The following is a 9,437-nucleotide window of genomic DNA, read 5'->3' as shown; positions in this document are numbered from 1 at the left end:
CTGCAAGCAGGACCAGGAAACCCTTCCCTGAGATTTAAAGTGACAGATTAAAATTGTAGCACAATTTTTATTCCACCACAATCTGCTTCTCCATAGTCTGGCTTGAATGATGACATTCTGGGAACTTTTTTCCATATTTTTGTATGTGTGAACTTAGCTCTGGTAAAAGGTGCTGGCCTATGTGAAATGCATGAAAACAGTGGAGCTCCAAAGGCACCTCCCTCACAATGTGGGGAAAGGACCACAAAAACAGGGGCTCGACTAGCTGACAGGTTTTCTCAGATATTGAGAAAATAGACACAGGAATGGGGTTAAAGGGTCAAAACAAGGAATCCAGAAGGGGGCATCCAGGAAGGAACCCCGGACAGAGCCCACGGTTCCAAGCAAGTAGTCAAACTGCTTCCTCTGCTTCTAGTTTGGATACTGAACAGTTCATATTCTTGATTAGTGCCAGAGCACCCTAATAAACTAGAGAACTGAACTGGTGGGACAGTATCAATAGGGCAGTGTGTCTACAGTAATGCATCCGATGAAGTGAGCTGTAGCTCATGAAAGCTTATGCTCAAATAAATTTGTTAGTCTCTAAGGTGCCACAAATACTCCTTTTCTTTTTGCGAATACAGACTAACACGGCTGCTACTCTGAAACCTACAATAACCATGTTGCTTAGGTTGTAGTTTTGCCCCATATCCTCACTTGTGCTGCACTAAACTGCTGTGGTTGCACTGGGTATCTATCCCACAGTTTCCAGCACAACTACAAGGTATGATGCAGTGGCTTGTGGGAGATTTCAAAAGGCTTTCTGGGAACCCAGCAGAAATGTGGGAGGTCAAGCTCCCATGGGCTCCTTGAAAATGTCTCTAAGTCCTAGTGACTAGGTAAGAGGCTTTACACCACTTTTGTGCTCCCACAAACCTGGGTCAGCTATCTCCCAGTCCAATTGTCCAGTCAATGCCCCTTTTACTCCAGTCATGGCCCCATATTGCTATGGCCTGGAGCGGTGTCACAGGAGCTGCTATGCTAGCTTTGTGCCACTGGAGGACCCCCTCCTATAGTTGGCTACACCAGCTTTTAGCTGCTTTGTCAAACAGTTTATTGATTGCTTTAACCCTAATGACTAAGGATACTACTTCATCACGAAGGTCACGGATTCCGTGACTTTAATGGACCTCCCTGATTTCTTTAGCTTCAGCTGCAGTAGAAGGGCTTCAGGCTGTCAGTCTGTTCTCTCCCCAAGCAGTCAAGCCCCACCCCCACATTAACAGACAGGTCACGGGCTTCCGTGAATTTTTGTTTATTGCTCGTGACCTGTCCATGACTTTTACCAAAAATAACCGTGACAAAATCTCGAACTTACTAATGACTCATACAAAAGTTGAAGTGGCTGCCACTGTTTTAATCTGCAGCTCAGCCAGAAGGCAGGCTAGAGTTCATGCATACTTTCCAGAATGCATATTAAAGAGTTAAGGAAATCCCACAATCCTCCTCTCACCTAAAAGCAGATCTTTTTTTATAGATTCAAGATCAGAAGGGACCACTGTGATCCTCTGCTTTGCCCTCTTATATATGCAGGTCATTGAATTGTCCACAGAAGCTGGAGTAAAGCATGTCTTTTAGAAAATGATCTCTTTGGCTTTTGTCCTAGAAATAAATGGTGTTGACCATTAAAACACTCTCTAGTGTGAAGTCTCCATATTTACCAAACAGTCTGGGTACTGGGCAAAAAGTCTTGATAACGTTCCAATAAAAACATTTATACACAGCAATGTAATGTGGTTCTTGCCATTTCCACAGCCCTTGGTCCTATGAACCTGCCTTCAGCACAAAGATCCTTTCCCAAAAAATTACTATTTCCCTTGGCATCCATTCTGTATTAGCCATCATTCACCATAACACAAATGGATGCATTTCTGGATGTTTATTGAAAATAATTGTACTACAGTGGTGCCTAGAGATCAGAAGCCCACTGTGCAATACTACATACTGTACAAACATATAACAGAGACAATCCCTTCCCTGAAGAGCTTACCACCTCCGTGTAAGACTACAGACAAAAGATGGATCAAATAGACAGATGAGAGAGACCAGGGAAACAATGAGATGATACTCATCAGCATGAAAAAGAGTAGTCATAGCAAACCACCTGCCTCGCCATTGTTGAGTTTTTTGTGGTCCTCAGAGCAGAGAAGGATTTTAAGGAGTACTCTGAAGGAAGGCATGGAGGTGGCTTTGCAGCTATCTACAGGGAGCTCCTCCCATGCATAAGGGGGTAGCATGGGAGAAGGCACCAAGGTACATGAAGGACAAATTAAAAAAATGGGCGATCACGACTGGCATCATGGAGTCTTCCTAACAAAGTGTAAATATGAATTAGTGGAAGGAAATTAGGTCATGTAACACAGTTCTACTTAGGACCTAAGGGATCTGTTCTCATCTTGCTATCCAGGGATTTATGCATGTAAAGTCCTGTGCATCAAGACACTTGTAAATTGCTTTGTGTTTCAAGCAAGTATCTTGCAAGTCCAAGGTCAGTCTTCTTTGACATCCTGTTCCCCTCACCATGATACAATGGGCCAGATTCTCTACTGAAATAGGACCCTTTGCAAGGCTCAGGCAGAACAAAGGAGATAGAATCTGGCTTTAAATTGCCAGCAGGAAATTCTCCTGACATAGAAGAACTCCCCACTAGTATAAACCTGGTGGGAGCCCTATGCCAGCTACTCCTCAAGCCCATCACCAGCAAAGGAATGTTTTAGAAGAAGGAAGGGAGCATGCTGGAGTGGTACTTTGCTACATCTATCCTCTAGGAGACTCAATACCACTGGTGTAAATGACAGCAGCTCCGCAGATCCTCCCACTCTCATTAGGACAAGAGCAGACCATCTTTCAAGCTCAGGGAGCCATAACCACCTTCCTGACCCACCCATGCACCACCCCCTCACATCTCTTCCCCATCTCCCTGCATGCTGAGCAAACATCAACCACAGGAGAGGCTCACTGTGTCCTCGGAGTCTGGGCTGAACATTCAGCTGAATCCAGACTTGACTCAGCTGAGGGGAAGAACCACAAAATTGCGGTTTGCAGTTCTTTAGTCCTGGGGCAGCTCTATGTCCCCAGATTATGATGATAACCCTCTGGATGTCATTATCCTGGAAGAAGCATAGGGTACTCTGGCTGTGTTCCCTTCCTCTCTGTAGTGCAAAAGGAGGTATAAGATGGAAGGAAATGGTGTAGAACCAGCTCTATAGCAGTCAATGATTCTTCAGGTCAACGTTCTGGGCAGCTTTAGGTCCCTGGCTCTGCTGGAATGGAGTAAAGGTGACTTAGCATGAGCCAGGATCCAGCCCATTGTATTCATTTTAATCTAGTAATCAGATGGTAAAGGCCACTGCAAAACTGTGTGGTTAAAATGCCACTTCCCACAAGAGCTATAGTGTCACCTGCACAAGACACATGGTCATTCATGGTCTGAGGGCCAGAAGCCTTAGTCTTGCTCTTGAATTCAGCAAAACTCTGGATAGATCAAATATATCACTACTACATGAGACACAAAACCAAGGGTCTGATCATTTATCGTCTTTAAATGTTTTAGGGAACACTATGCAGAGATGGGGGTGTTAATCCCAACATGCTGCCAAATTAAAGGTCCAGTAATTGGATGCTGCCTTTCCATCTTCCCCATGCAGGGTCAGTGGAATGCATTTGCAGCTGTGTTCTTTACTTTCTGTTCTCGACTGCTGTGTGGTTCTGCTAAGCAACATTAAACAGCTGCTGAGTTCCATGCCAGAGGTGGATCAGTTTCAGTTGTGGGTGAACTGATCCATTTCTATCCCTTAACCTTCTTCACAGAGATGTGGGTTCAGTAGGCAATTATATGACAATTTTTCAGCGAATGGACGAAATTACTGATGAATTTAGCAGAGGCTGTTTCTGGAAGAGGAGATGTCAATCGAGCTGTTTGAGAACTATTTTGAGCCAACAATGGCCACCAGATTTGCCCACAGAGTAACTGCACTATCAGCATCACTCAGTACACCGCAAAACAGCTTTGGATACCTGGAGAAGGAAGGGTGTTGCATACAAATAAAATCTAGTCTAAAATAGCAGACAATACAATCCAGACTGGCTGGCACAGTTTTCTATTGGATAACTCAGCTAGAAGGTGCACTATATTGCAGTGAGGAGATGATGACAGAGAGAACAAACCACACATAACAGATGTTAGCCATGTTGCTTAATACAAAACTGGAGGGTGCTCAGATGCTGTGGGGATGAGGCCGGTTTAAAAACTTACGCAGGACAGAATGCCTTTAAAAATTCATCAAAACTTTACATTCCAACTGGTGCATTTCAGGACGGGAAACAATTTCTTAGTCTGGTTCAGCTTTGACTTAGGGTTTACTACATGCTTCAGCTGAGGCATGTAGGTAAGACATGTCATGGAGGGGTTTCACCTTTCAATTAATGGCATTATCATGACAAACTGTATTTAAAAGCCATAAAACATGACTTGTGGTAGTTATTTAACATGCATGTAATTGCTCATGTAGGGTGTTAAAAAATGAAAAATAATAGTATTAATAAACAGTCTGATTGAGAAGAATTCCAAAGGTGCATTGCAAATTAGTTTCCTGGACAGGAATAATTTTCCTTGTCAATGAAACACAGCCACCTTTGGAATGGGAAGTGACAGCTGTCCAACTGTGCAAAGCAGCACTTCACAGCAGTTTGAGACAGGAAGTGAAGAATACCAAAGCCAGCTGAAACACAGCTTTTTCCCCCTTGCATATTTTCTAAAAAAGCTCCATGATCTATTAGGGCCTGATCCAAACCCTCTAAATCAGTAGGAAGACTCCCATTGAGTCCACTGGGCTATGGATCAGGCACCTCTTTCAGCACATTCAGGTGTCATTCAGCACATCTTTAGTAAAAGTGCATCTGTTTCCTGTGTTATACTTCACTTTACAGATATAAAATTATCTGTATTATTACTGATTCTAGCTATCAGCAAGTCCAAATTCTAGGGTAGTATGGTGACTAATGCTGGCAGTAATTTCAATTTTCTACTGAATTTACCTAGAGCATTAACAAGATTTTTATATTTCAGAGATCTTATGAGGAGCAGTATACCTACTTTACCTGCTTGTGGGGTGTCTACCACAATGGAGCTCTGACCTCAACTGGGGACTACTGCAATACACATGTGAAAGAACAACATCTATAATTCAGCATAAATAGGTGTATCGAATGCTATAGGGGTAGAAGGGCATGTTGTAGCAGGAAAACAACTGACAGAAGGACATAAAAAGTGTAAGTTAATTGCTCTTAGGCCAAATTCTGCTCCCAGTTACATATGTGTAGTAAATCTGAAGTATCTCCATTGAATTTTTAGTGGTTACTCCAGATTTACCTGGATTTAGTTCTGACTGCTTAGCTCTTCCTGCCAGACCCCATCTCCTTCCACCTTCTCTGAATGTAAGTTATCCCAGTTTACACGGATTTACCATTGTGTAATTTAGATGTCTATTTATATTCTCTCTGTATTTAGCCTTATAATTCATGAATATATAGTCATGAATTTCAAAGATAAATATGTTGACCACATCTTTTCTGGTGTTACAGTATCTAGCTGTGGTGACTTTATGGAATTTTAGGTAAACACACAAAAAGCTCTGTTGCCTTCAGCTAAAGAAGTCACTATCTCCTTTTGGTGGCAAAGTACTTGTCCTGCATCTGGAAGACGCTTGTGATGATAATTCCTAATTACAACTATTCTCTGGACATTTGTTAATGGCATCAGAGATGGCTAATTACTTTGAGGAGTCTGTGATGGACTTGGTCTTTCATTGTTACCATAGGCAGGAAGGCACCTGATGTAATGTATTTCCTATTTCAGCATCCATGAAGTTATCAGTGCAGGGTAATATTTCTGTCCCACAAAAGGGCCTTCAGCTTTACTGTTTGCCATACAAATTGCCATTAAATATAGAAAATAAAAATGAAACCACTGCAAATGTTTACCAGGATGACATTAAAATAGGGTTAAGAAGCTGTTAAAAATGTCAGTATTATAATTTTGTTTTTAAAATGAATTTGACTTCTCTATTCCCATGAAGTCAATGTTTCCTTGACTGAATCCTATGGCTAGTCAGTCATGCATTCAGTTTTGTGTAAATCATTCCTAATGTACAAGCAGAGCTGTTTATTGGCTAGAAGGAAATAAATGTGTAACTGGGGTTTTTATTCAGGTCTTTTGGCTTACATCCGGCTGAGATAGTAACCCTGCCCCGCTGGACTGTCTGCTTTCCCATCACTCACTTTCTTTATGCTACACATACTAATTTCCAGTTTCAGGTGGGTTTTGTTTTTGTTTTTTTTTTTACTATTTCATAATTAAAATGTCATGACACTTTTTTTTAAACATAAAAAAGAACCAATATGTATTCAGGCTTTAATCTAAGGCTGCTGCAATCAACTCCTGGCCAAGCATTTTAATGCTTATGTCTTTTGTCTCAGTGCTCAGCATCTAAATTGTGTGCATTAAGGAGAATCATCTTGCACCTCTTATGCACACAATTCTCACTTATACAAGCAATACTGCTGAATTCCGTCTGGACTGGTCACTTGGGTAAGGATTATATGCAGAATAAGGGCTGCAAGAGCAGGCTCTGGACCTACAATTTCCATCTACCATAGAAGTTTTTCTAAAAATTGCTTGAGAAATAATCAAAATCACCCAACTGTTAAATCCCTTTCAAAAAAACCATTTAGTGCAATTGTCAGTGACATCAAAAAAAAAAAAAAACCCAGACCTAACCTAAAGGAGCTATTCAGATGTTTCATTCTGGGAAATCAGCATCGTTCAACTGCAGCTCATAAAGTCACAAAACAGGCCCAGCATCTGATCTTAATAGGCCGGTTATGAAATACAGTTCTGAGAAAATAAAAAGTGCATCTCCAAATTGGGCTTTGCAGGCAGGTGACAGGGAATCACCCTATCCCTGAATGAAAAGCTGCTGGGCTCTTGATTTGCAACCAGTAAAAAGTTTGTCAGTTTATAAATTGCCACAAGACTAGGAATAGCTTATGGTGATTAAGAACAGAAAACCTTGCCTTTAAATGGGGATCGCAAGAATTCATAAGATTTTCAAAATGCTCTTTGACCGTTACGGGATTTGAACTGTATTATCCCCATTAAAAACAAACAAACAAACAACCCCCTGCCCGAAGAATTCACAAGATGCTCTAATTGAGACCCCTGGCCTTTCAGACTTTTTTTTATATATTGTAGCTATATATTTATATTCAAGGCCAACACAAAAAAGTTACTCCTAAGTTATTTGCTCTGCTAATGCACACAAATGTTTGTGGTAAATTGACAGGGAGCTCATCTTGGTGACTGCTCCAGAAATATTGCCTTAGTCTGTAAAGCAGTACCCTGCACATCTTACAGCTGGCAAGAGACAAGAGTTCAAGTGCCTTTAGCATACAATTTTGCTACATATTTACCTGATATTAGTATATACAATAGCGTGGGGACATTGTGGGTTCTGATCTCAGTCACATCAGTGTAAAACTGGAGTTAACACCATTGACCTTAGTGGATTTGGATTTACACTGGGGTAACTGAGGTTAGAACCTGGCATACAGATGATCACTTATTTTTCATTTTGTGAAAGAAAATTAGTTGAGGAATGATAGTCTCAAACCCCAAGCAAAACTGAGTGGATTCTTACTCACAGTTAACAACGCATACCCTGTTCTTGTGAAGAACAGGGAATTTCCATTTGGAAATCCCCTTGCACCAACGCCACATCCTTCTTCATAAGAAGCGCGTGCGCAGCCACATGCAAGAGAATTCTGACAGGCCCGTCTGCTACGAACATCAGGGGAGTCACTCCTTTAAACAATTAACTTAGCTGAAAAAACAAAAATATTTTCTGGAATAAGAATTTTTTTTAAAAAAATAGGTGCTGGGCTTACAAAATAGAGTCAAGGTGGACAAGGTAATATCTATTATGGACCAACTTCAGGCAATGGAAGGGACAAGCTTTTGACCAACAGGAGTTGGTCCAATAAAAGATATTACCTCACACATCTGGTCTCTCTCATATCCTATGACCAACACAGCTACAGCAACACTGCAAACAGTCTGTTATGTTCATATTTGCCCAGCTGAAAACTAAGATGTAAACACACACCTCAAGAGAGAGTTTTAATTCAAGCCATGCTCACCTTTCACCTCCCCTAAGCCTCACTAGGACATGGTTTGGGGTAGGGGTTTTCCGCTTAACAAAGCAAGAAAAAACAAGAATTCCGCAAGGAATGCCTCAGAGTGCATCTGAACCCAGCCATTTCCAGATTGGCAGCTCCACTGGGGCTAGTGAAAATGGGAGCTCTAATGTAGACAAGGCATAGTCGTCAAAATGCTGGCACCCTGTCTACACTAGAGCTTCCACCAGTGCGGTCACTGGTAAAGCTGCACTGGTGGTGGCAGTGGTGGAAAATGTTAGGGCAAAGAAGCCTCATAGAGCCATAGCACATAGTAAAATAGCAGTGAGCAATATTGACCCAGCACCTCTAATTCACTTTATTCCCTCTCTCTCTCTCTCTTTTAATTTCTTATTTCCTTCAATATTTCTCATTTTTTTCTGATTGCTGCATTTTGCTTACATAAAGCTTTCTTTACCTTCCTTTTCTAAAACCTGGAGAAGTGCTTCAATAGATGCTGAGAGCCACCTGCTCCTGCCTTCTTTAGAGAGAATGTAGTTCCTTCCTCCACAGCTGTGACAGGGCCTTGGCAGTGGAACTGGTGTACTTCTGCTACACAGGGACTGCATAATGGATGAACAAGTTCTGCACAACAGAGCCCTACTCTGTGTGAACTCCCACGCTGGCAGCACGTGAGGGGCAAAGGGGGTGAGATATGGGTGGGATGGGGAAAAGAATAAGTGGAGGCAATAAGGTCCATAACTAAGGTAATCCTCACCCTGGGGGATGGGCATAAAGGCCCTTGGAGGTTACTCCATTTCTTGGATTGGAATAACCTGTATAGAGTAGTTCTCACCTGCTCTGGCCTGGATGGAGAATATTTCCTTGCTTCTGTCAAATGCAAACTCAGCACTTAGCCTGATTACTCAGGATGGGTGCTGGGCTTACAATTTGGCCCTTCAAGCATTGCCGTTAAGAAGACAGTGACTTGCTAAGGGTATGTCTACATTACAGCAGTTACAGTGGCACAGTTGGGGGCTGCAGGAAGTAGCATAGATGCTTCCTACAACAACGGAAGGCATTTTTCTGTTGACATAGTTAATCCACATCTCTGAGAATTCTTCCATCAACCTACCTCCATTTTTAGCGGGGGTTAGGTTAACCTATTATCTCACTGGGCGTGAAATTTTTCAGAGTCCTGAGCGACGTAGGTCAATCTGATTTTT

This window comes from Dermochelys coriacea, chromosome 2 (genome assembly GCF_009764565.3).
Source record: "Dermochelys coriacea isolate rDerCor1 chromosome 2, rDerCor1.pri.v4, whole genome shotgun sequence".
Lineage (NCBI taxonomy): Eukaryota > Metazoa > Chordata > Testudines > Dermochelyidae > Dermochelys > Dermochelys coriacea.
Note: the sequence above shows the minus strand (reverse complement) of the source record.